This window comes from Phyllobates terribilis, unplaced genomic scaffold (genome assembly GCF_046119375.1).
Source record: "Phyllobates terribilis strain yellow unplaced genomic scaffold, ASM4611937v1 Scaffold_118__1_contigs__length_5260490, whole genome shotgun sequence".
Classification (NCBI taxonomy): Eukaryota; Metazoa; Chordata; class Amphibia; order Anura; family Dendrobatidae; genus Phyllobates; species Phyllobates terribilis.
The window spans coordinates 818894-826006 of NW_027362878.1; positions in this window are offsets into that span (position 1 = coordinate 818894).

Sequence of the window (7113 nt, forward strand, 5' to 3'; positions counted from 1 at the left end):
TATTAAATTGTATTTATGTTGTTTTATCCTATGCTTTATTAAATTGAATTTATGTTGTTTTATCCTATGCTTTATTAAATTGTATTTATGTTGTTTTAACCTATCCTTTATTAAATTGTATTTATGTTGTTTTAACCTATGCTTTATTAAATTGTATTTATGTTGTTTTATCCCATGCTTTATTAAATTGTATTTATGTTGTTTTATCATACGCTTTATTAAATTGTATTTATGTTGTTTTATCCTATGCTTTATTAACTTGTATTTATGTTGTTTTATCCTATGCTTTATTAAATTGTATTTATGTTGTTTTAACCTATGCTTTATTAAATTGTATTTATGTTGTTTTATCCTATGCTTTATTAAATTGAATTTATGTTGTTTTATCCTATGCTTTATTAAATTTTATTTATGTTGTTTTATCCTATGCTTTATTAAATTGTATTTATGTTGTTTTATCCTATGCTTTATTAAATTGTATTTATGTTATTTTGACCTATGCTTTACTAAATTGTATTTATGTTGTTGTATCCTATGCTTTATTAAATTTTATTTATGTTGTTTTATCCTGTGCTTTATTAAATTGTATTTATGTGGTTTTATCCTATGCTTTATTAAATAGTATTTATGTTGTTTAATCCTATGCTTTATTAAATTGTATTTATGTTGTTTTATCCTATGCTTTATTAAATTGTATTTATGTTGTTTTATCCTATGCTTTATAAATTGTATTTATGTTGTTTTAGCCTATGCTCTACTAAATTGTATTTATGTTGTTTTATCCTATGCTTTATTAAATTGTATTTATGTTGTTTTATCCTATGCTTTATTAAATTGTATTTATGTTGTTTTATCCTAAGCTTTATTAAATTGTATTTAGGTTGTTTTATCCTATGCTTTATTAACTTGTATTTATGTTGTTTTAACCTATGCTTTATTAAATTTGATTTATGTTGTTCTATCCTATGCTTTATTAAATTGTATTTATGTTGTTTTATCCTATGCTTTATTAAATTTTATTTACGTTGTTTTATACTATGCTTTATTAAATTGTATTTATGTTGTTTTATCCTATGCTTTATTAAATGTTATTTATGTTGTTTTATCCTATGCTTTATTAAATTGTATTTATGTTGTTTTATCCTATGCTTTATTAAATTGTATTTATGTTATTTTGACCTATGCTTTACTAAATTTTATTTATGTTGTTGTATCCTATGCTTTATTAAATTTTATTTATGTTGTTTTGTCCTATGCTTTATTATATTGTATTTATGTTGTTTTATCCTATGCTTTATTAAATTGTATTTCTGTGGTTTTATCCTATGCTTTATTAAATTGTATTTATGTTGTTTTAAACTATGCTTTATTAAATTGTATTTATGTTGTTTTGTCCTATGCTTTATTACATTGTATTTATGTTGTTTTAACCTATGCTTTATTAAATTTGATTTATGTTGTTTTATCCTATGCTTTATTAAATTGTATTTATGTTGTTTTATCCTATGCTTTATTAAATTGTATATATGTTGTTTTATCCTATGCTTTATTAAATTGTATTTATGTTGTTTTATCCTATGCTTTATTAAATTGTATTTATGTTGTTTTATCCTATGCTTTATTAAATTTTATTTATGTTGTTTTATCCTATGCTTTACTAAATTGTATTTATGTTGTTTTATCCTATGCTTTATTAAATTGTATTTATGTTGTTTTAACCTATGCTTTATTAAATTGTATTTATGTTGTTTTATCCTATGCTTTATTAAATTGTATTTATGTTGTTTTATCCTATGCTTTATTAAATTGTATTTATGTTGTTTTATCCTATGCTTTATTAAATTGTATTTATGTTGTTTTATCCTATGCTTTATTAAATTTTATTTATCTTGTTTTATCCTATGCTTTATTAAATTTTATTTATGTTGTTTTATCCTATGCTTTACTAAATTGAATTTATGTTGTTTTATCCTATGCTTTATTAAATTGTATTTATGTTGTTTTAACCTATGCTTTATTAAATTGTATTTATGTTGTTTTATCCTATGCTTTATTAAATTGTATTTATGTTTTTTTATCCTATGCTTTATTAAATTTTATTTATGTTGTTTTATCCTATGCTTTATTAAATTGTATTTATGTTGTTTTATCCTATGCTTTATTAAATTTTATTTATCTTGTTTTATCCTATGCTTTATTAAATTTTATTTATGTTGTTTTTTCCTGTGCTTTATTAAATTGTATTTATGTTGTTTTATCCTATGCTTTATTAAATTGAATTTATGTTGTTTTATCCTATGCTTTATTAAATTGTATTTATGTTGTTTTAACCTATCCTTTATTAAATTGTATTTATGTTGTTTTAACCTATGCTTTATTAAATTGTATTTATGTTGTTTTATCCCATGCTTTATTAAATTGTATTTATGTTGTTTTATCATACGCTTTATTAAATTGTATTTATGTTGTTTTATCCTATGCTTTATTAACTTGTATTTATGTTGTTTTATCCTCTGCTTTATTAAATTGTATTTATGTTGTTTTAACCTATGCTTTATTAAATTGTATTTATGTTGTTTTATCCTATGCTTTATTAAATTGAATTTATGTTGTTTTATCCTATGCTTTATTAAATTTTATTTATGTTGTTTTATCCTATGCTTTATTAAATTGTATTTATGTTGTTTTATCCTATGCTTTATTAAATTGTATTTATGTTATTTTGACCTATGCTTTACTAAATTGTATTTATGTTGTTGTATCCTATGCTTTATTAAATTTTATTTATGTTGTTTTATCCTGTGCTTTATTAAATTGTATTTATGTGGTTTTATCCTATGCTTTATTAAATAGTATTTATGTTGTTTAATCCTATGCTTTATTAAATTGTATTTATGTTGTTTTATCCTATGCTTTATTAAATTGTATTTATGTTGTTTTATCCTATGCTTTATAAATTGTATTTATGTTGTTTTAGCCTATGCTCTACTAAATTGTATTTATGTTGTTTTATCCTATGCTTTATTAAATTGTATTTATGTTGTTTTATCCTATGCTTTATTAAATTGTATTTATGTTGTTTTATCCTAAGCTTTATTAAATTGTATTTAGGTTGTTTTATCCTATGCTTTATTAAATTGTATTTATGTTGTTTTAACCTATGCTTTATTAAATTGTATTTATGTTGCTTTAACATATGCTTTATTAAATTGTATTTATGTTTTTTTGTCTTATGCTTTATTAAATTGTATTTATGTTGTTTTATCCTGTGCTTTATTAAATTGTATTTATGTTGTTTTAACCTATGCTTTATTAAATTGTATTTATGTTGTTTTATCCTATGCTTTATTAAATTGTATTTATGTTGTTTTAACCTATGCTTTATTAAATTGTATTCATGTTGTTTTATCTTATGCTTTATTAAATTGTATTTATGTTGTTTTATCCTATGCTTTATTAAATTGAATTTATGTTGTTTTATCCTATGCTTTATTAAATTGTATTTATGTTGTTTTAACCTATGCTTTATTAAATTGTATTCATGTTGTTTTATCTTATGCTTTATTAAATTGTATTTATGTTGCTTTATCCTATGCTTTATTAAATTGTATTTCTGTGGTTTTATCCTATGCTTTATTAAATTGTATTTATGTTGTTTTATCCTATGCTTTATTAAATAGTAATTCTGTGGTTTTATACTATGCTTTATTAAATTGTTTTTATGTTGTTTTGTCCTATGCTTTATTAAATTGTATTTATGTTATTTTAACCTATGCTTTATTAAATTTTATTTATGTTGTTTTATCCTATGCTTTATTAAATTGTATTTATGTTGTTTTATCCTATGCTTTATTAAATTGTATTTATGTTGTTTTGTCCTATGCTTTATTAAATTGTATTTATGTTGTTTTATCCTATGCTTTATTAAATTGTATTTCTGTGGTTTTATCCTATGCTTTATTAAATTGTATTTATGTTGTTTTAAACTATGCTTTATTAAATTGTATTTATGTTGTTTTGTCCTATGCTTTATTAAATTGTATTTATGTTGTTTTAACCTATGCTTTATTAAATTGTATTTATGTTGTTTTATCCTATGCTTTATTAAATTGTATTTATGTTGTTTTATCCTATGCTTTATTAAATTGTATTTATGTTGTTTTATCCTATGCTTTATTAAATTGTATTTATGTTGTTTTATCCTATGCTTTATTAAATTTTATGTATCTTGTTTTATCCTATGCTTTATTAAATTTTATTTATGTTGTTTTATCCTGTGCTTTATTAAATTGCATTTATGTTGTTTTATCCTATGCTTTATTAAAGTGAATTTATGTTGTTTTATCCTATGCTTTATTAAATTGTATTTATGTTGTTTTAACCTATGCTTTATTAAATTGTATTTATGTTGTTTTATCCTATGCTTTATTAAATTGTATTTATGTTATTTTGACCTATGCTTTACTAAATTTTATTTATGTTGTTGTATCCTATGCTTTATTAAATTTTATTTATGTTGTTTTATCCTGTGCTTTATTAAATTGCATTTATGTTGTTTTATCCTATGCTTTATTAAAGTGAATTTATGTTGTTTTATCCTATGCTTTATTAAATTGAATTTATGTTGTTTTATCCTATGCTTTATTAAATTGTATTTATGTTGTTTTAACCTATCCTTTATTAAATTGTATTTATGTTGTTTTAACCTATGCTTTATTAAATTGTATTTATGTTGTTTTATCCCATGCTTTATTAAATTGTATTTATGTTGTTTTATCATACGCTTTATTAAATTGTATTTATGTTGTTTTATCCTATGCTTTATTAACTTGTATTTATGTTGTTTTATCCTATGCTTTATTAAATTGTATTTATGTTGTTTTAACCTATGCTTTATTAAATTGTATTTATGTTGTTTTATCCTATGCTTTATTAAATTGAATTTATGTTGTTTTATCCTATGCTTTATTAAATTTTATTTATGTTGTTTTATCCTATGCTTTATTAAATTGTATTTATGTTGTTTTATCCTATGCTTTATTAAATTGTATTTATGTTATTTTGACCTATGCTTTACTAAATTTTATTTATGTTGTTGTATCCTATGCTTTATTAAATTTTATTTATGTTGTTTTATCCTGTGCTTTATTAAATTGTATTTATGTGGTTTTATCCTATGCTTTATTAAATAGTATTTATGTTGTTTAATCCTATGCTTTATTAAATTGTATTTATGTTGTTTTATCCTATGCTTTATTAAATTGTATTTATGTTGTTTTATCCTATGCTTTATAAATTGTATTTATGTTGTTTTATCCTATGCTCTATTAAATTGTATTTATGTTGTTTTATCCTATGCTTTATTAAATTGTATTTATGTTGTTTTATCCTATGCTTTATTAAATTGTATTTATGTTGTTTTATCCTAAGCTTTATTAAATTGTATTTATGTTGTTTTATCCTATGCTCTATTAAATTGTATTTATGTTGTTTTAACCTATGCTTTATTAAATTGTATTTATGTTGCTTTAACATATGCTTCATTAAATTGTATTTATGTTGATTTGTCTTATGCTTTATTAAATTGTATTTATGTTGTTTTAACCTATGCTTTATTAAATTGTATGTATGTTGTTTTATCCTATGCTTTATTAAATTGTATTTATGTTGTTTTAACCTATGCTTTATTAAATTGTATTCATGTTGTTTTATCTTATGCTTTATTAAATTGTATTTATGTTGCTTTATCCTATGCTTTATTAAATTGTATTTCTGTGGTTTTATCCTATGCTTTATTAAATTGTATTTATGTTGTTTTATCCTATGCTTTATTAAATAGTAATTCTGTGGTTTTATACTATGCTTTATTAAATTGTTTTTATGTTGTTTTGTCCTATGCTTTATTAAATTGTATTTATGTTATTTTAACCTATGCTTTATTAAATTTTATTTATGTTGTTTTGTCCTATGCTTTATTATATTGTATTTATGTTGTTTTATCCTATGCTTTATTAAATTGTATTTATGTGGTTTTATCCTATGCTTTATTAAATTGTATTTATGTTGTTTTAAACTATGCTTTATTAAATTGTATTTATGTTGTTTTGTCCTATGCTTTATTACATTGTATTTATGTTGTTTTAACCTATGCTTTATTAAATTTGATTTATGTTGTTTTATCCTATGCTTTATTAAATTGTATTTATGTTGTTTTATCCTATGCTTTATTAAATTGTATTTATGTTGTTTTATCCTATGCTTTATTAAATTGTATTTATGTTGTTTTATCCTATGCTTTATTAAATTGTATTTATGTTGTTTTATCCAATGCTTTATTAAATTTTATTTATGTTGTTTTATCCTATGCTTTATTAAATTGTATTTATGTTGTTTTATCCTATGCTTTATTAAATTGTATTTATGTTGTTTTAACATATGCTTTATTAAATTGTATTTATGTTGTTTTATCCTATGCTTTATTAAATTGTATTTATGTTGTTTTATCCTATGCTTTATTAAATTGTATTTATGTTGTTTTATCCTATGCTTTATTAAATTGTATTTATGTTGTTTTATCCTATGCTTTATTAAATTTTATTTATCTTGTTTTATCCTATGCTTTATTAAATTTTATTTATGTTGTTTTATCCTATGCTTTACTAAATTGAATTTATGTTGTTTTATCCTATGCTTTATTAAATTGTATTTATGTTGTTTTAACCTATGCTTTATTAAATTGTATTTATGTTGTTTTATCCTATGCTTTATTAAATTGTATTTATGTTTTTTTATCCTATGCTTTATTAAATTTTATTTATGTTGTTTTATCCTATGCTTTATTAAATTGTATTTATGTTGTTTTATCCTATGCTTTATTAAATTTTATTTATCTTGTTTTATCCTATGCTTTATTAAATTTTATTTATGTTGTTTTATCCTGTGCTTTATTAAATTGTATTTATGTTGTTTTATCCTATGCTTTATTAAATTGAATTTATGTTGTTTTATCCTATGCTTTATTAAATTGTATTTATGTTGTTTTAACCTATCCTTTATTAAATTGTATTTATGTTGTTTTAACCTATGCTTTATTAAATTGTATTTATGTTGTTT